Source organism: Ailuropoda melanoleuca, chromosome 18, assembly GCF_002007445.2.
Source record: "Ailuropoda melanoleuca isolate Jingjing chromosome 18, ASM200744v2, whole genome shotgun sequence".
Taxonomy (NCBI): domain Eukaryota; kingdom Metazoa; phylum Chordata; class Mammalia; order Carnivora; family Ursidae; genus Ailuropoda; species Ailuropoda melanoleuca.
Genome location: NC_048235.1, coordinates 22,703,717 through 22,724,423, shown reverse-complemented (window position 1 = coordinate 22,724,423; position 20,707 = coordinate 22,703,717). Strand labels below are relative to the sequence as shown.

Below are 20,707 nucleotides of genomic sequence, written 5' to 3'. Positions count from 1 at the left end.
ACCAGGTAATTTTCACCACTGACACATTAATTATCTCTTGTGAACAAATTACCCCCAGACTTAGGAACTTAAGGCAACATTTATTTTCTCACTTGGTTTCTGAGGACTAGGTTCTAAGAGTGACTTAGCTGAATGGTTCTGGGTTTCTCGTGAGGTTGCAGTCAGGACGCTGGCTGGGCTGGTGTCATCTGAAGGCTTGACTGGGGCTGAAGGAGCCACTTCCCATAAATTTTGCTCAAGTGGTTGTTGGCAGAAGGTCTCCGTGTCACGTGGCCCTCTCTATAACACTGCTCACGACTTTCTCTGGAGTGGGCCTTCCAAGAGGAGGAGCACAGAGAAGACATGGTGACTTTTATGATCTGGTCTTTGAAGTCACACAGTTGCTTCCGTTTTATCTATTTATTAGAATTGAGTTGCTAAGTCCAGCGCGCCCTCAAGTACAGGGGAATGAGGCTCTGCCTTTTAAAAGGAATGTTGAAGAATCTGGGGACATACTTTGAACCATGATATTCCTCCCATAGGCAAAATACTCTTATTCCTCCCAGTGCTGCCTGAAAGTCTCATCCCTGTATGTCATCAGCTCAAAATCCAGGATGTCACCATTTAAATCAGGTCCCAGTGCAGGTAATTCTCCTGATGTGCAGCTCTTCAAGTACAGTTCCTCTCTGTCTGAGGTCCTGTGAACTAAAGACATTAACTGAAATTCTATATTTATTCATCACTATGTAGCAAGTTACCCCACAACTTACTGGTTTAAATCAGCAAACATTTATCTTCTCAGTTTTGGTGGGTCAGCAATTCAGAGGTGTTTTTGCTGGGTGGGTCTGAGTCAGTGTCTTTCATGACATTTCAGTCAAGGAGTCAGCTGGGGCTGAGTCACCTGGAGGCTTGAGGAGGTTGGAGGAACTGCTTCTAAGCTCATTCAGTGACAGAGCTGTTGGCTGGAGGCCTCAGTTTCTCACCATGTGGACCTCTCCATAGACTGTTCAAATGTCCTCACGACATGGCAGTTAGCTTCCCCCAAAGTAAGTGATCCAAGGGTGAGCAAGCAAGATGGAAGCCATGATGTTTTTTATGACCCAGTCTCAGAAGTGACAGACCATCACCTCTGCTGTGTTCATTTGGTCTCACAGGACAACTCTGCTATGATACGGGAGGGGACTACACAAGAGCATGAATCCAGGAGGCAGGGCTCATTGGGGGCCATCTTGGAGACAGGCCAACTCACCTGCTAAGGAATTACTGTCAGAAGCTGGACTTAGGAGCACTGTCAGATGCTGTAGACTCTTGTTATGTGCTTGCCACTCTTCACATGACCCTCATACAGTAACAAAATTTGAGGGTACCATGAAAATAGGGATCTTAGATAATAAATTTTTCGACCAGATGAATGATGATGCTAGACTGATAAAATGACTGAAAGGATTTGTGTGAAAACAGCTCACAGAAATCCAGACATTACAGACATCTGTTTATCTGAGAGGGCACTCTGAAGTCTTGTGAGCCTGACAATAGTGAATTCCACTTCCAGCAATGTGGTCTTGGAAAAATCACTGGCTTGCTCTTTACCTTCGTGTCCTTAATTTCAATAAAGCACAATAATAGCTTCTTTGATGAGTTTTCATGGGAATTCAAACTTTTATATGTAAGGTAAATAGCAATTATTAATCAATTGATAAACAGTAACTACTGTAAAGACTATTTCATAGTATTGTATGGTAACCATCTGAGTTGGTAGATGTCTTTCAGTTTTTGGAGAGATATATATAAATGCGTGAAAAAGGTAAATCTCTCCCATTTAATAATGCATATAGCCATACTTCAGAAAAGTCATACAAAAGAAAAAAAATCCATTACCCTGCAACTCTAACACAATCACCATTTTCCTTCTAGTCTTCTTTTCTGTGTGCTTTTCCCATACTGAAGCTGGAGTGTACATAGAAGTCTACTTTTTGTTTCTTTCATTTCATATCTTAATATAGAAACATCTTATAGAGTCTGACACTGCTCAGAGCAGTGAGCTGGGAGTGGGAGGGGAGAGGTGGTGGAAGGAGGGGATGTCGTGGGCCAGGAAATGCTCAACAGTCTCTGTCCTGATCAGCTGAAGTTCCAAGAAGCGGAGGTCCTACAGGGTATCAGAGACCAAGACAGGGAGACAGTAGGAGGTGCTAAAAGATTCTGGAATTTGTAGTCTAGGGATGAAAGGTGCTTAACCATTCTTTGGTTCACTTCCTCTTCTGTAAATCATAGATGTTGCATGCACCTTCCGTTATGGTACTGCTGGAAGGGTTAGTCAAATTAGCATATGTAAATTCTCTAGCACATAGAAAGACGTTACTATTAAAATGGTAAAATTCCATGAATCGGGATATAGGATTTCCCAGAAAGTGTTTAGCAACCTAGGAATTCTTAACAGACTTCTTTTTTAAGATTTTATTTTTGAGCAATCTTGACACCCAGCATGGGGCTTGAACCCACAACCCTGAGATAAGAGTTGCACGCTCTACTGACTAAGCCAGCCAGTCGCCCCCTTAACAGACTTCTTAAACATATAACTTTTGTCCTAATATTTCATGACTAATTTCTATAATATAGGAAATTCCATCTGGACATCAGGTCAGTGGGGGGTCGATCATTCATCAAAACTGTTGATAGCAAAGACCAAGGCCTACTGGAACTAGGTAGGTAACCTAAGGGCAGGATGCTGGGAGGAGCTTGCAAGGTGGACGATGTAACCCCGCCTCCACAGGGGGCAGCAGCTATGGGGCTCACAGAAGCTCCATAGGACTATAGCTCAGGTTGCCAGGTGACAGCTACAGAGCATTTCTTTCTTTCTTTTTTTTTTTTTTAAATATTATTTGACAGAGAGAGAGACAGCCAGCGAGAGGGAACACAAGCAGGAGGAGTGGGAGAGGGAGAAGCAGGCTCCCAGCAGAGGAGCCTGATGTGGGGCTCGATCCCAGAACGCTGGGATCACGCCCTGAGCTGAAGGCAGACGCTTAATGACTGAGCCACTCAGGTGCCCCAACACAGCATTTTTTTCAACATTCATCTGAATTAATATGCTATCCCACATAAGCAAAATGATGCCACTACAATGTTCTTGGAAATTTAAAAAAAAAAATTTGTTTTTAGGTAGGCTCCATGCCCAGCATGAAGCCCAACGTGGGGCTTGTACTCACACTCTTGAGATCAAGACCTGAGCTGACATCAAGAGTCAGAGGCTCAACCAACTGAGCCACCCAGGTACCCCAATATTCTTGGAAATTTACACACACACAAATCAACAGTGGCTAGGTGACAAGGTTTCTAGTAGAGAGACAGGAGTTACTTTCTGCCTTATCTCTAGCTATTGGGGGTTATTTGATTTTTATATGTTAAAATACATTCAACTTAAAAGTTAAATAAGAAGTACACATTGACATACAAAACTCTTCAAGAAGTCTATCTCTATAGCCAAAAACCCATTTAACTTTATTTAGCCCAGTGGTTCCCATACTATTGGACCTGGAAGCTCTGTTTTCCAAATAAAATGTATAGGCAGCACACTCTGGAAAAGGCTTTCTAGCTATCAAAAGGAATACTCAAACAAACCATAACAAAAACAACACACTCCTGTTACTGTGCCCTGTCGGGGCACCCCACAGCTGTTCCTGCAAAGTGCTGATGAGCACTGCCACCTGTTGTCTTCAAATCAGCAGTGGGGACGTGGCAGTCACCTTTGAAGACCTGATTCTCCACCTCTCCTCACTGCTCACTGCACAGGGAAGAGGATGGGTACCGTATTAGAGCTTAATAAATGTGAGTTTCTTCCTGAATCCTTGGAAAATGTATTTTTTTTAACTACTTCTCTAACAATCACCATATGACAGCAGCTTAGTGAATATGTTAAAGACAGAGAAATATCTCCTCTTACGTGGCCTGAATACGTTTGGTATTGTCAGAACCTGACAAATTGCACTGTGCTCTACACCATGAATCGTGGTATGATGAATTACAATGAATTACAATTAGAAGAATGCCATATTTTTCACTTGTTTCTCTTTTATTTTCTTTCCTAGCTTGTAAACATGGAGGGTAGGGTGTGGTAGCCTTAGATTCCTAACCTGTAAAGTGAGCATAATAATATTTATCTTGCAGAATTTGGTCAGCCGGAATATTGGAAAGATCAAATAACAAAGCAAACATGTGAAAAGTGCCTAAGACAATACCAGAGATATAGCAGGACTCAATAGATGATAAGACAAATATGGGTGCCTGGATGGCTCAGGTGGTTAAGCACCAGACTCTTGGTTTCGGCTCAGGTCATGATCTCAGGGTCAGGGGATCGAACCCTGAGCTGGGCTCCCCGCTCAGTGGAGAGTATGCTTCAGGTTCTTTCCCTCTCCCTCTGCACCTCCCTCTCGCCCCCCTCAAAATAAATAAATAAAAAAATTTTTTAAAGATTTCATTTATTTATTTGACAGAGATAGAGACAGCCAGCGAGAGAGGGAACACAAGCAGGGGGAGTGGGAGAGGAAGAAGCAGGCTCCTAGCAGAGGAGCCTGATGTGGGGCTCGATCCCACAACGCTGGGATCACGCCCTGAGCAGAAGGCAGACGCTTAACCACCATGCCACCCAGGCGCCCCTAAATGAAATATTTTTTTTTAAAAATAAGACAATTATTGGTATTATTTCTACACTACTTGTTAACATTAAACTCTCAGAAGATGGAAAAAATCATGGATCTGAAGTACGTGCTGTCATTAGCGTGAATCATGAAACCGGCAATATTTGTAGCTGGTTGACATTTTTAAAGGACTGGAACGGTTCTTAGAAACTATCTTTTGCAGATAACAAAAAGAGAAACTGAGGCTTAGAAAAAGTAAGCAATTTGCCCATGTTATTCACAGGAGCATAAGTTACCAACATGCAACATTTGGATCCCACCCTAAGCATACAAAAACCTTGCTGAAAAGTTAAAAACTCAACAGGACTTATATCTGAAGTGAACACCCATAAACCTTAGCTTTGCACAGTCCCAGGGACTCTGTAACTTACACACATTTGCAAGGCTAACAACAAATTTGAACTCTGGGCATACTAAGTGATCTGCTGTAAAGGTTCCCACTATTTTGCTTAAATCCCTGCTTGCCTGTTCACAGTGAACAGGTTTTCCTCAAGCGTTGTAGGATCCGGGCAGCAAAGCCTTCGCCCATCGCACCACCAGATGGAGCCAAACCCACTCACCGAGGCTCTGGGGAAGCCACAGAGTGTGGGGGAGCCCCAGCTGGTGGAAAACAGAAGTTTACCGTCCTGGTTCCATTTGAAATGTTCATACTCGGACATGAAAGCCGATGACTTAAGTTTGCCATTATCCCGCCTACTTAACCCTAACTGAATTTGATAAAAATAGAGCGGAGCTGGAGAAATGGCTGCCAGCCCAGCATCTCCCGCCCACATTATACGACAAGGGAGGATCCTGACAGAAGCCAATCTCCAACCCCCTAACAGAACAGGAAGCAAACACATTCTGGATCTCCTTTCTAAGAAAAAGCCCGCCATCCTAATACCACTTTAGAGACAATGGGAGCTGGATAACAAGAGCTGTTGAAGGAGGACCGTTTCTAGAAGAACTTAAATATAAGAGGCTATAATGTAGGGATAACAAGGGGGAAAGAAAAGGGGACAAAGAACACACGGAATGTGAATCAGAAAGAAGAAAAACGAATGCTTCAGAACCACCAGAGTGTGGGGCGTTAGGAAGTGGTGGCTGGGAGCAGAACTCAGAGTTACTGAACTTCAAGGCTGGAACGAGCCGTGCGAGGAAGCAGAGCGCGGGGCCTGAGAGCTCACTCCTTCGCGGGCAACTACGCGGATGATCACTAGCGGCAGCCGGGACCTAGACCTGCGTTTGTGCCCGGCCAGTACTCTCCACAGGCTAATTGAACACCTTTCCCGAAACCCTGCAGGAAAGGCACGCGGAGGCGGGCGCCGCGCGCGCACGGGCAGCCAGGCCGCGCTCTAACGCTGCAGGAAACCGAAGGGAAACCGAAGGACGCCGTCTGCAGCTGCAGCGCCCGCCGCGGCCGCCGCCGACAACCTATCGAATGGGAAGCTGGAAATCAGCACCGTTCGCATTCACACAGGAAGCCCAGCGCAAGCTGTTTGACCCTATGCGCTAATCAGTTCCATGCTCACAAAAGAATGCCAGAAACCCTAACCGAAGGCAACACACACACACACACACACACACACACACAATCCCAAACACCCACAACCTTTTCCCTTAGGAAGTAGAAGGATTCCAAGAGTTTAGAAAGAGACCCTGCTGGTTTACAGAGCTTGGCAGGAAATTGGGTAACTCTTCTGTGATGCCATTGTGTTCGCCGGCCCCCCAAGGCCAGCATGCCAAGGCCGTCATTGGGAGAATACAGATGCCGCGAAGCCACGTTTGACCTCAATGGTGCCAATACTTTGGGTGAAAGTATTTGGGACCTAAACATTTCCGGTCATTATCAGATGTACTGGTCTGATGGGAAGTGCTGGCAGAGCTGTGGTTCTGCCACCCGCTTCTATTCGCTGTAGCCAACGAACCCTTCTGAGCCTCCTTCTCTTTTGGACCGAATCGCCATGACCTCACAGGATGGTTCGGAGGAGAGCCTGAGGACAAGTCCTGAGGCACAAAGGAGCCTCGGGGAAACATCAGCCTCCTGCCTTCAGTTTAATTCTCTAATTCACTTTGTCCCTCACGCTGAACCTGGCCTTCGGCAAAGAGAGAAAACGCCTCAGTGTCTTTGGAGCCACTGCTGAATTCTGCAAGTCTTATTCCAACCCAGGGGCTCTCCGAACATTCTGGTCTCGAAATCCACTTACCCTCTTAAAATCTGAGGATTCCTGGTAGCTTTTTTAAAAAAGAAGTGGGTTATCAATATTTACCATACTAAAACTGAATACTGAGAAATTTTGAAAATATTTGAGTGACGATCATAATGAGTTACGTGTTAATGTAGATTATGAGAAATAACGATTTTCCAAAACAGAAAAATGTCTAGTGAGAAGAGCGAAGTCATTTACCGTTTTACAAATCTCCTTAATGTCTGGCTTAATAGAGAATAGCTGGATTCCCATATCTACTCTGCCTCTACATTCCTTCTGTTGTAGTATCTTGTTTTGGCAGAAGTTCAAGAAGAAAAATCAGCCTGTGTGAGGGAGGAATATTTTAATTGGTTTTAAAGATAAGTGCACATATTCTTTGATACTACACCCAAACTCAGTAAGTGCTAGTTTCTTTAAAGTTAATTTTAATGTGGAATCTGGAACCTTCTCAATGAACTTTTTAAATTCTGTTCTGTGAAATCCATTGATCTATTTTGCACTTTGAACAGATCTTTTACCCATGCATGCTTTTGTGACATTTGGAAAATTATTGCCTCACTGACTTATGTAGATCTTATGTAAATTTTGACATATTACGCATCCCCCCAAAATCATATTATTAATATATTGCCACCAATCTCATCAGAAAAATGTCTATAAGGAAGCCGTCAAGCTCACAGTGATATACACAAGTTTTCTAGAATTCTAATTCTTTCTTGAAAGTTAAAATTTTATCATTGGCAACTGATATTGTCAGTTGTTTTACTTGAGGGGACAAGCTTACTTTATTCATTTTGAGAAAATATCCTTCAAATATCCAAGTCTAAATAACCATAGTTTGGCTTTCACACTTTAAAATTTTAAAGAATAATGGTGTTCCAGGGGGAATAAAAGGCTAGTTTAGCTCACGAATTAATTGCCAAGTGTTTTTCCTCAAGAAAACCAATAACCTTCATCATTCAGCAGAAATGCTTGATGTGTTTTTCCCATTTTATTACAGAGAATATTAAATGCATGCATGTACTCAGAGATCGAGATTTAACAAAATTAATAATTTTTACTGATTTATCAAGGACATTTTTTTAAAAAAAATATTTTAAAGTAATCTCTACACCTAATGGGGGGCTCGAACTCACAACTCTGAGATAAAGAGTTGTACACTCCACCTACTAAGCCAGCCACGTGCCCCTACCAAGGGCATTCTTAAAGGAAACTGGAATCTGTTTTACTGTATGTGGTGACAATTTGGTGCCACATGCCACATGGGAAGGAGGCAGCAGTTTTGCTCTCTGTTGCTTTTGCATCATCAGAAATGTCACCACAGTGAAAAAATCAACACCTTAATATTAATACGAAACTAGTTTTTACCTTACAGACTCCCTGAAAGGGTCTCGGAGACACCCCCTTAGTGCCCCTCTTTCCTCAGCTCTCCAACTCCCAGTGAGTTCTGGCTACTCTACATTTCCCTATTGCAGCACTCAATAGAATGGGGGGGTGTCTCTGTGTTGGAAAAGTAAAAACTTTTTTCATATATTAATATTAGAATGTTTTATTTCCCTAAGCTCTTGCTTTATAATTGATTCTACCCTCTATTTTTAATAATAAATTATTTGGCATACCAATTACATGCCAGACACTATTCTAAACATGAAAAATACAGGAGTCGACAGGATAAGAATCCTTGCTCCCATGGCCCTTATATTCTAGAATAGGCAATAAACTTATAAATAAATTAATGCACAAGACATAAGTCCTAAAATGATTAAAAATAGACTGATGTGACCAAAGGTGAGCCAGTAGTGAGATGGCCCTAAAATGAGGGGTGTCAGGTTTGTGCTTGGGTATGAATAATGGTGATTCATGGGTAGAAACGAGGATAGGCTAAGTTTCCAGTAGACTGGTTAGGGTAGAATTGGAATTCCCCTGAAAAGCTGGGACAAGGAAGAGGAAAGAAGGCATGGTTCCTTGTGTTTGAAAGGATCGCCATCTTTCCCCTTCTGGGGAGGATGGTACCTCACCCACCTTCCAGGGGAAGTAGCAAGGCATGATGGGAATGTCTGGAGAAGAGCAGCTGGGTTTTGTGCAGGAAGCCACTCTGCCCTGTGAGGGCCACTACAGCATTACTGGTGTTACTAGTTGCTGCTTGTTCTGCCTCAAGGCTGGTGGGAGAAGAGGGGCAACGACGGAACTGGGATTATTTGTAATATGAAGGTCTTGTTGCCCTGGTTGCAATACTCAACCTACGTGGTCATCCCGAGGCTGGCATCACTTCCGCTTCGGAGTATTAGAAACCCCCTTCTAGAGCACACGAACATCTTTCATCTACACCAGCAGTCGCCTAAGCCAGCTCTCCAAGACAAAAACAAACAAAAGTAAAAGCAAAGAACTCACACAAAACTCAAAAGAATGGCTTGGAGGTCCTACTGCGAAAAACACTTTGCTGTGGAGGAAATATTATGCCGCTCACTTAAGAGAGTTCTGTAGAAACAGTTCTTGCCCTGTTTTCCTCTCCCGTTTACCCTAGCAAGATGCCCTGACGGTCCTGCTGGAGGCATGTGTCCTCTGAATCTCCAGGGCACGTTCTGATGTTTTCTTCGGCGAGGCGTCCAGTCTCTCCTCGAAGTCAACCTTTCCCTCCTCGTCCCCCTGTGAGCCGGCCTGTTTGCGGTAATGCCCCTTCCCCACGCCTTCTTCAAGAGCCACGATTTTGTTTCCTTCCACATGTTTCCCATAAGTATGAATTATTGTGACCCCAACAAAGGTTTATCATACCTCCTTCACGAGTCCTTTCGCTTTAGCCACTTCATGTTTTTCAGAAGAGACATGCTGGGCAGGCTGTGAGTGTCTGTGTAGAACACTGCACTTTATACCGATGGTGGAAATTTGACATAAGATGTGAAACATCTCTCTGCCCTAGAAGTGCCTGTGCAAGGCTATCCATTCAATCTCCTCCTCCTATTAAATCATAGCATATTCCCCCTTCTCAGTAAAGCATAAAATTCTGGGCGACAGGGACTACTGTTTGTCACTACACCCCAATAGCCCCTGCCTTTATAGACTGTTGACACTTTTATAGTAAAGGAGTTAGAAAATGTGTTCACTCTACTCCACAGAGGCAGTTGGGTGGGAGTGGTGGCCACGGGTGGAGTGGGAGGGTGGGTTTTGCTCTAATCTCTATTCCAAGAGCATCAGTACTTCCACGGCGCCCACCCTTTCCCAATCATGTAACTTCTTACACGGTCCCCTTTGGGGTTGGCTCTAAAGTGCTTAAAGCCCAATGTACATGCCACATTTAGCAACTCTCCAGGGGCTTATCACAAGTGTCTCAGGAATGAGATACATGAAAGACTCATCTTGTGTTTCCCGGCTTCAGTGTCCTTCTGTCCTGATGACCCCATCTTCATCACTGTTGTCTGCCTTCCTTTTTGAACTTCGATGTGTGTCTTGGCTACATTTTGTCTCGTGAAAACAGACCTCCATAAAAGCTTTAACAAGTTGGTCCTGCATTTCTGTCACATTTAAAAGTCACATGAGTCACAGCAAGCCTTCCCTTGGGGCCCCGAGGAACAACACATTTTAACAAGGAAAGGGCGAGTCTGTCACAGGAGCCAGTAGGCTCTCACAGCTGCCTCCCCCAGTTCCATCCACCAGCAAGCACCCTACGTAATGCATGCGTAATGCGTCTCACATGCCTATTGACCGGATTAGGATGGGGATCGGTGGTAGTTACCAAGGTAGGTGGTAGCCAAGGGTGGAGAAAGCTAGCAGGAAATCCTAGAGAAGACAGGAAAGCTGAGGAAGAGCTGTCCAGTTTTCCTTTGTTCATTTTTCTGACGGCCCAGGACTTTACAGTAAATTCATACACTGTCGAGTGAAGCAGAAAGACTAGGGCGTGTTCTAGTTGGTCACTTTATCCCTATTTGTCTCACATTCTCAGTTTTATAGCTAGCTTCTATTCTTAATTCCAGCTCTTTGGTTTCTCCAAGAGTTTGATCCACCTTTTAGCTTTTTGGACTGTTCCTTCTGTCTCATTGAGTCTGCTCGATCCCTTGCTTTGAGTGTCTCCTTTTACCATTTGAGAACGCTGTTGAACCACTGGCTCTGTCACCGCGGGCTGACCCAGAAGCAGCAGCAGGCAAGCAAGCAGGAGAGATGATAATCAGAAAGATCTGATCAGGCGGCACCTGGGTGGCTCATTTGGCTGAGTGTCCAACCCCTGGTTTCAGCTCAGGTCATGATCTCCGGGTCATGATCTCAGGGTTGTGAGATTGAGTCCCAGGTAGGTCTCCACACTCAGCAGGAAGCCTGCTTGCGATTCTCTCCCTCTGCCCCTCCCCCATTTGCATGCTCTCTCTCATAAATAAATCTTTTTTAAAAAGATCTGATCAGAAACAAGCTGTTCAGTGAATATGATGAAAGCTACATTTTGTATTCCAAATCTTAATTGTTCAAATATTTTCCTCCAACTTCGCCATTTCACTTTTTCAGAACGAACTCATGGAGAAGAGAAATAAAAGGAATTGAAGTCATAACTAATGTAATTTGTACTATGCAATATCAGCTCATTTATTTTTAGATGACAGCGTATTCTATTTTGTAACCTCTCACCTAAGGCCTCCATGGTAGGTAGTAAGCATTGATAATAGTAGAGAAAAGCTGAGATTCCACATTTGGGTTATTTTTCTTTGGCTCTGCACAGCTGAAGAACGAAGAAGTCAGACAGCTCTCCCAAGAACACCGGGTTCGCACTTACAGTGTGTACTAAAGCAAGCACGCTCTGGCAGTTGGGGTCAAGGAGGAGGAACTTTCCCTCAGCTTAATTCCCAGAATGCAGAGTTTGAGCGTGGGGCAGGAACACAACACGCGTGCTTGACAAACGCATGGCGCTCACACCAGGACGGCAGCGGGTGGATGGCTCCAGCCGTAAACTGCCCGGATGTGGTGAGGCTATTTCCTCCATAAGAGGAATGCTGTACATTCAAAGGCATCTTGATGGGTTTAATTTGGCTTTTGGCACTTTAAAAGTGCCACTCCAAAAGCTGAATGTGTGAAGACAAGCACTTATTCTCCAACAATGTCATGACTTACGTGGCCACGGACAGACCATCTACTCTGCTTTATCGTCTGGTTAGGTGGCCATCAGAGCAGAGTCCGGGGACCTGAAAGCCAGGTGTCGATCACCTGTCTGTCTCCCACCTTCCCCATTCCATATCAGTCAGGGTTCTGCAGAGAAGCAGAACCAATAAGATGTTTCTAGAGAAAGGGCTTTATTTTCAGCTCACGCAACTTGAGGGAGCTGACAAGTTCAAAATCTGTAGCGCAGGCTGGCAGTGGGTACCCCACTCTTTCCTCTTAAGGCCTTCAACTCATTAATGATGGAGCACATCTGCTTTACTCAAAATCTCCTCATTTAAATATTAATCATATCTAGGGGCGCCTGGGTGGCTCAGTCAGATAAGCATCTGACTCTTGATTTCCACTCAAGTCATGATCTGAGGGTTGTGAGGTGAGCCCCGAGTTGGGCTCTGGGCTGGGCGTGGAGCCTGCTTGAGATTCTCTCTCTCCCCCTCCCCCCACCTCTCCCTCTCTAAATAAATAAATAAGTAAATAAATGTTAATCATGTCTTAAAAAAATATCTTTCTGGCAAACACAGACTAATGTTTGACTAAACAACTGGATCGCACACTCCAGCTAAGATGACTCATAAAATTAACCATCTATACACAGTAAGTGCTCAACAAATTGATTTGATGAGATATGTACCCCCAGACAAAACATACCCCCGAGCCACTATTTCTTCAGCTGAACAATTCAGGGATTGGACTTCATTCCTCCAATATTGGTAGGCCAAGGGCAAAAATTGAAGTCTTGAGAATATGGAAAACCTGTGACCTCTAGTCTCTTCCGATGAATGGAAGAGCTTTAGATCAGATGAGAACACCTTCCCCACCATGGTGGCTGCCCCCAGGATCAGCAGCAATAGAATAAATACTATATGGTGGTCCCCCCCTTATCTTCAGGGCATACCTTCCAGAACCTTTAGTGGAACCGAACCCTACCTATACTATACATATATACTTATGATAGAGTTTAATTTATAAATTAGGCACAGTGAGAAATTAATAATACTTATAAAACAGAAAAATTATAATACACTGTAATAGAAGTTATGTGAATATAGCTTCTCTCTCAAAATCTCCTATTGTATTGCACTCGCCCTTCTTCTCACGATGATGCGAGATGATAAAATGCCTACATGCAAAGGGAAGTGCTGTGAGAGGTGAGAGGTGCGGGTGCTGTGACCCAGCGTGGGGCTGCTACTGATCTCCTGATGATACATCATTGCCTCCGGACCAAGGTTGACAGCATGTAACTGAAATTGCAGAAAGCAACACCAAAGATGAAGATACGGGGACTACCATACAAAGCTCTATAATCCAATGAGCTCTCTTCTCGTTGTCCTGGTTTCCTGAGGCCTAACCACACCCAGGGGCAGGACTCAGGACTCAACCAGTTTAGGATGTCCAAATCACCAGTCTCCGTAAGAGAAGGGCTCCTCCTCTAAGGTGAATAGGCTGCTTAAGAATTTAGACCCCAGGGGTGAAGGAAATGCCTCTGAAGTAGCTGGGAGCTCAAGGAGAGGCTCTAGAAAAATAGGCACTAGTTCCAGCCATGACTCCTGGTCTCTTTGTTGTTTTTTCTTTTAACCAGTCCAGGAAGGGAATAATGTCCAGTGTCTTTGGAAGACGATGGAAAGAGGGTCATTGAAGAGGAATGAGGTTCAAACCACAGCCAGTACACAGACCCTAAAGCAGTGCCTGGTCCCTAAAACTCAATGATGTCCATGGAGTGGACCAGTTATCCCATCATTTTAGCCTTTTTCCATCTCTCTGTGTTTTCCTGAACCCCCACCCAAAGGTAGCATCCATGGTAATGATTCCCTTGGCATCGTTCAAGTCCAAAGCTTCAAGTAGATAGAACCAACGCACGGGGGACCCTAAACACCATGGTGGTTTCTCAGCTCTGAATCCATACATCAAACAGGATGGGTGTCTCTTTCAGGCGATATTCCAGAAGGAGAAAACAGCAAATATTTCAGTTTAGTTCGGGTGACACCTAGATGTATTTCTGGTTTCTGTCTGACTCCCTGTATAAGAGGACTTTGAAACAGGTGGGCAATTTGATTTAGAAATGTGTTCTTTCATTTAGATTTGTGTTTGTTTGTTTTGTTTTCTGCACTTGCAGTGCACTGACTGGGCCAAGCAACTAAATCATGAATCTGGCATTTTAGGCATCTCAGTTACATCTCTTGAATGTTGTTTTTATAAGTGTAGTTTCTTTGAAACAAATGTACAGTCAAGGATAAATCTTTGGCCTTGGAGCCAGTAGAACTGGGCTCTTATGGAACCCTAGATGTCATGTAATTTATTTCTGCCAGTGTAGACAAGATGGATAGAGCCGGTGGTTCGTTTTCCATGAGGCTTTGAGGGGGTACAGAACCTTGAAGAGGTTAGCATGGACGTAGGTCTGGAACTGCAGAGATTAACTGTGCCGTGTTGGATCAACCTCAGGAAACACGGGCCTCCAAGCAGGGTGACCTGAAGAGTTATAGCCATTATCCTTCATAGCACAGAGTCACCCTGTTCTACCAAAGGGACATAACTCCCCAGTGACATACATAGTCACTTCTTTTTTTTTTTTTTTTTTTTTTAAAGATTTTATTTATTTATTTGACAGAGATAGAGACAGCCAGTGAGAGAGGGAACACAAGCAGGGGGAGTGGGAGAGGAAGAAGCAGGCTCATAGCAGAGGAGCCTGATGTGGGGCTCGAACCCATAACGCCGGGATCACGCCCCGAGCCGAAGGCAGACGCTTAACCGCTGTGCCACCCAGGCGCCCCATACATAGTCACTTCTTAAGTGATATTAGGAAGTGATACTAATTTCCTGAGAAGCAAACAAACTGGCCTGTGGAGAGAGAATAAAGAGATGGAGGGCTCTTAACTCGTGTGTGAAGGAAGATTTTTTCAGAAGATAAGACATACGCTGAGAACTAGAGTCAGGAGCGGCCGGCTGCGGGAAGCTGATTTTCCAGACATAGTGACGGGTAAGACGGAGGACAGTGGGGCTGAGGGGAGATGGAGAAATCGCATTGACTCCCAAGGCATCTGCCTTGCGCGCGTGGCCTGCTGGTGCCAGCATTCGCAGAGACGGCAGAACGTAGGGAAGAGAGGCGTGGAGAAAAATCAGAAGTTATGTTGTGTAGGGGCGCCTGGGTGGCACAGCGATTAAGCGTCTGCCTTCGGCTCAGGGCGTGATCCCAGCGTTATGGGATCGAGCCCCACATCAGGCTCCTCTGCTATGAGCCTGCTTCTTCCTCTCCCACTCCCCCTGCTTGTGTTCCCTCTCTTTGCTGGCTGTCTCTATCTCTGTCGAATAAATAAATAAAATCTTTAAAAAAAAAAAAAAGAAGTTATGTTGTGGACATGTCATGTTTGTGACGACTGTGAGAATTCCAAGGGGAGATGTGGAGTAGGTGTGTAGGAGCCCGGGTCCTGGCAGGAACCCAGGGCAAGGGGAGGAGAGCTTCATAAAAAGCCTCTAACAAAGGTGTGGGCAGAGTTTAGGGAAAGCAAAGAGATGGTGCAGTGTCCTGAAGCTAGGAACGGTGGGGAGGCGTGACCGTGCCTAGGCCTGAGGAAGCAAGGGAAAGTGGCAGTAACTGGTTGAGAGAGGGTCTAGGGGGTTAGATGCAGATGGAGAGGGCCTTCTGATAGGATCTGTGGCCTTCAGTAGACAGATACGGCCAGTCTGAGGTGAAGCCCAAAGAGAAAGCTGGGGTAAAAAACTTATTGACCTCACTCTCCTCCTACCTTTCAATCTCCTGCTGGAAACTTCTATCGGCTAAGCCCAGCTGGAAGTCAGAGAGTCTGCTGATAGAGTTCACAAAGTTCAAAGTGCCAGGGCAGAGAGGAGGGTCACCAAGAGTACAGCGTGGATCTGGAAGGACAAATAGAAAACACACAGCACAAGGTAGTTGGATACACAAGTCTGGAGCTCTAACGAGATGTATGGGCCGGTGAGAAATAACTGGTACATAGGCGCGAATTAAGGTCATGGCAATAGCTGAGGTCATGGAAGGAGAGCAAAGGAGGAGAAGGGACTGAGCCGCCAAGAACTCCGGTCTTAGAGCTCAGCTGGAGAATAAAGAGGACTTTGCAAAGGAGACTGAAAACGAGTAGCCAGAGACTGAGGAGGAAATACAGGACAGTATGGGGTCAGGAAGAAATGGTCAGATGACCCTTTGAGTCAAATTCTCCTGGGAAGCTGAGAAACAGAACTTTTGATGCCTTTTGGATTTGGCAACATTATTCAACAAGGGTGCCAAGCCCTGTGCTTGTGGGTGTTGCCCAGAGGGGTAAGCCCTGGATTTTGAGGACCTCCCCATCTAGACAGGGAGCCAGGCACACTGTGGGGTGATGGACCTGATAGAAATCAGAACAAGTGCATTTTGAAGCAGAGAGGGTGCTGGGAAAAGTTTCCTAAGGACAATCAATTATAGACAGGGTACATAAATTCTTCAGAATGAAGAACTGGAAAAATCTTGCATTTTATAGAAGAGCAAAATGAAACTCAGGAAAACCACTTGTCCCTCCTTGACTCAGCACCCCATCGGGAGGATGCTGACAATCTAAATATTTTCTTGATTTCAGACCTTCTTGATTAAATCTGCAAAGGACAGACCTATGCCCTATGCTTTATTAGAATCAAGGTGTTATTCATTTAAAGATTTTCTGTGAAAGTGAGATGTTTATGCCAAAAAATGCTAATAATAAACATAAGAAAATTAAAATCACTCTTAATTCCATAGTCCACGCTCCTAACTTTCTAGCAAGTTTTCCCAGTTTTTTCCTGATTGTGTGTATGTCAGCATAATCATTTCTGTTTAAAAAATGTTTTCCACACAATCAACAGAGTGAAATGGCAACCACAGAATGGGATAAAATATTTGCAAATCATATACATAAGGGATTAATACCCAGAATATATAAAGAACTCCTACAGTGCTCAACATCACTCATCATTAGGGAAATGTGAATCAAAACCACCATGAGATACCACCTCACCCATCAGAATGGCTACTATGAAAACACACACACACAAACACACACACGCCCAGAAAATAATTAAGTGTTGGCAAGGGTGCATGGCAGTTGGAATCCTTGTGCGTTGTAGGTGTGAATAGAAAACGGTGTAGCCTTACAGGGGACAGTATGGCAGCTCTCAAAAAGCTAAAAACAGGATTACCATATTAACCCAGCAATTCTATTCCTGGGTAATTTATCTAAAAGAACTGAAAGCAGGGTCTTGAACAGAGAGTGGCGCACCTATGCTCATTACAGTATTATTCCCAACACCCAAAAGGTAGGAGCAACCCAAGTACCTATGGCTGGATGAATGGATACACAAAATGTGGCACATACATACAATGAAATAGTATTCAGCCTTAAAAAGGCAGGAAATTCAGACACAGGCTATACCATGGATGAACCTTGAGGACAGTATGCTGAATGAAATGGGCAGGCACAAAAATACAAATACTGTGTGATTTCACTTGAGAGGTACCAGATTGTCACATTCATAGAGACAGAAGTCTAATGGTGGTTGCCAGGGGCTGGAGGAGAGGAAAGAAAATGGGGAGGGGGAATGTTGCTTAATGGTATAGACTTTCAGTTTTGCAAGATGAGGAGGTCTGGACACTGGCTGCATGACAATGCAAACGTATTTGATGCTACTGGACTGTATACTTAAAAAATGGCTAAAATGATCAATTGTAGCTTATAGGTATTTTATCGCAAATTTTAAATTAAAGTGTTTACAACTTTTATTATAGTAATATCAGGTGAACATCTTTTCATATCAACGAATATTTTTTGTACTATTATTTCAGTGGTTACACAACAGTCTATTTTTCATTACATACCTTCTTAATCAAATCACTATTTTTTTGAAATTTGGTTTCCCACAAAGCTAAACATCATATGCAAACTGCAATGAAGGTCACTGTAGCTACACCTTTACCAAATGTATAAATATTTTCTTAGAATAAAATTTTAGGATCAAAGGAGAAGAGAGCTCATCGGGGTGAGGCAGGTAGGAAATGTAATATGAAAGCTGAAATATAAAAACCAATCGGCAGAGAATTGAAGTGGGGGTGGACATACATTAAGTGCTATACAAAATATTTCTAGTTGGGGAAAGGAAATGTCATTTATTTACTAAATGTTATTTAGTAAGTAAATTCACTTACTCCATATATAAATTATACTGAGACTCTGCTGTGCACCGTTGTTCTAGACATTGTGATTTCAAATTGTCTTAGACATTCTCTTGTTCCTCAGGGAACCCAAAGACCAGGCAAGAGAGAAGTAAATCAACAATTTCAGTGCAGCTTAAGACAGGAGGAAATGGAGATATGCTCCAGGTCTAATGGGAGCAGAAGAGGAAATTCACCTACGGGGAAGGCTTCTTAAAAGAAGCAGCTGTTACGTCAGTGAGCTGAGTGTGAACAGAAGAGTCAGAGTTCTTTACACTACAAGGGGATAACTAAATGGGGTAGCCCACCTCCGAGACCCCGATCGTGCCTACCTTCTGTATTCACAGCCCTGTGTAGCCTTGTCTCCCCCTGGATCAGGGCTGTTCTGAGGGACCAAGAGAGAATGATAAGAGATAACACTGAACTCAGAGGCTAGATTATAAAAAGCACTGCAGCTTTGATCTTGTTCTCTTGAATTACTTGTCCTGGCGAAACCAGTTTCTGGGCCATGAGGATATTCAAGCAACACACATGAAGAAGAGCCGACGCCTCCCACCAAGAGCCACTGCTAACTTACCAGTCATGTGACTAAGCCTCCTCAGACGTGGACCCCCCCTCCAGCCCCATGGAGACCGCTGCCCTGGCCAACATCTTAACTGCAGCCTCATGAGCGAGCCTAAACCAGAACCAAGAGACATAAGAAGGGATTACCGTTTTCGTAAGCTACTAAAAAGTCTTGGGGTGATTTGTTTCTCAACAATAGTTAATACGCTACATCTCAAGCCTGTGTGAATGCAAGGCTGAAAATTTCTAAATACGGGAGATATTTGGAGTGACCTCAGAGAAGGTAACATGCAGGGGAATGGAAGGAGCTGGAGACAGGGAGGAAAGCTGGGGCCAGATACTGCATGGCCAGGGTGTACCCTGATTTTCTGGCCTTCTTTCTTGCCAATGGAACCAATATTGCTCATGTATTAGAGGAGTATGTGGATGAGGTCCCACAGGAAGGATGTGTGTGTGTGAAGAACAGAAGGCTGAAGGGAAAGCCTTGGCTGGGAGAAAGCCCTGAACAGTGAGCAGAGAAAGATGTTACAGAAGGCTGAGAAAGAGTGGGATAGAATTCCACAAGTTAAGGGAAGAGTTTCAAACAAGAGGGAGTGGCCATGGCATCAAAGGCAACAAAGAAATCAAGCAAGGCCTGGGAAGTGCACTAGAATTGTCACCGTGGATTACATGTGCGGTGCGCACAGAGTTCTAGAGAAAGCATGGAGGAAGGCATGGGAGAGGAAGTAACATTTGAGTAGAGAGCCCAGGAGCAGGGGAGTGGACAAGTGACAGGGACATCATGCCCGGATGTGTCTGGACCGTGGGATGGGGGTGGAGGTGGGAAATGGTTGAGGCCAGTGAGGAAAAGGTTTTTAGGAGAGCACACCAAAGATCCATAAGTCGGTGATTTTTGAACCGTCCCCTTAAGAGTCCAAGGGCTTGACACCGGCCAGGCCGCCTGACGGTGGAGGGCGGTCAGGACGGCAAGGTGTGTCCTAGCCTCCACCTTCCCAAACACACTGTGCTTCTGATTAGCCCTTCCTTTGGCGGCTGTATTCCGTGGCCAGAATTCTGAAAACCATCTCTGTTGGCAAGGGGAGCCGTGGCCTCAGAGAATCAATCACGAAGTCTGAGACACTCATCTCCTCTCCCCACACAGGAGGGCGGACAAGGCCCTGAGGGCCGCCTGTAAAAATGTGCAGGTTTTCTGGATCAGCTTCAGGAGCAACGTGGAATGGAAACCAGCCTTGGGCTTTGGGTAGGGCTCAGACCTTATCCCGTCCCCGCGAAGGGCAGCCCGACAGCGCGCGGCCCTTCCCGAGACAAGGAGTCATGCTTCCCCGTGGCGCACCTGGGACTGGCTCGGGTTTCACCGTCTGCTTCCGGAGAGCTGAAGGCACGCGCTGAAGGCGCACCCTCACTACGTGCCCGGAGGTGGGGTTAGCTCTCGGACTCCGGGGGCTGCAGCGCATTGTTAGAAGTCTGACGCCACCAGATAACAATAGTGGGACTGCAGGGGTGTGCGAGGCCAGGGCACAGAACCAGGGCGGAGGGGTGCGGGTCAAGGGAAGGGAGGCGCAGGGAGGGGTGCAGGTTAAGAGAAAGGAGGCATCCCAGCCCGTCGGTTTGGGCCAAATCTGTTTCCTTCCGCGCAAAACAAGAGAAACTCGTGCTCTCGGAGCGCCCTATCTCTCGTGCTGTGACACTTTTCGAAATGTCTTACTTGTTCAAAGCAGCCAGAGTCCCATTTTCTGTCAATTTCCAGAAAGAGGCAACTCGGGTAAAGAGAGGAGGAGCTTCCCTTTGCTGTAACCTGCCTACCTCTTCAAGCGGGGACCGTCGCGGGTCGCGCGCTACGTGGCGCGGAGCGAGCTGGTCCGCCGGCTGCTACGTGACTGCGCGCTCGCCGCGCCCCTCTCCGCCCCGCCCCTCTCCGCCCCGCCGACGCCCCGGTCCGCTCGCTCGGCCGCCGGGCGTCCCCGGGG

General features: G+C 45.2%; 1 long non-coding RNA gene across 3 annotated transcripts; it reads right to left on the bottom strand.

The window, feature by feature from the left end:
- Positions 1–84: 84 nt before the first annotated feature.
- On the bottom strand, positions 85–20,599 carry LOC117797098. 3 transcript variants are annotated; one of them, XR_004621975.1, is made up of 5 exons: positions 20,446–20,599; positions 18,754–18,852; positions 18,509–18,561; positions 15,733–15,859; positions 12,474–14,458 (listed from the first exon to the last, which is right to left on the bottom strand). It is a non-coding gene; the product is annotated as an uncharacterized LOC117797098 (long non-coding RNA). The 3 variants fall into 3 exon arrangements; XR_004621974.1 differs by lacking the exon at positions 12,474–14,458 and adding an exon at positions 14,740–14,827; XR_004621973.1 differs by lacking the exons at positions 12,474–14,458; positions 15,733–15,859; positions 18,509–18,561 and adding an exon at positions 85–684.
- Positions 20,600–20,707: the final 108 nt, after the last annotated feature.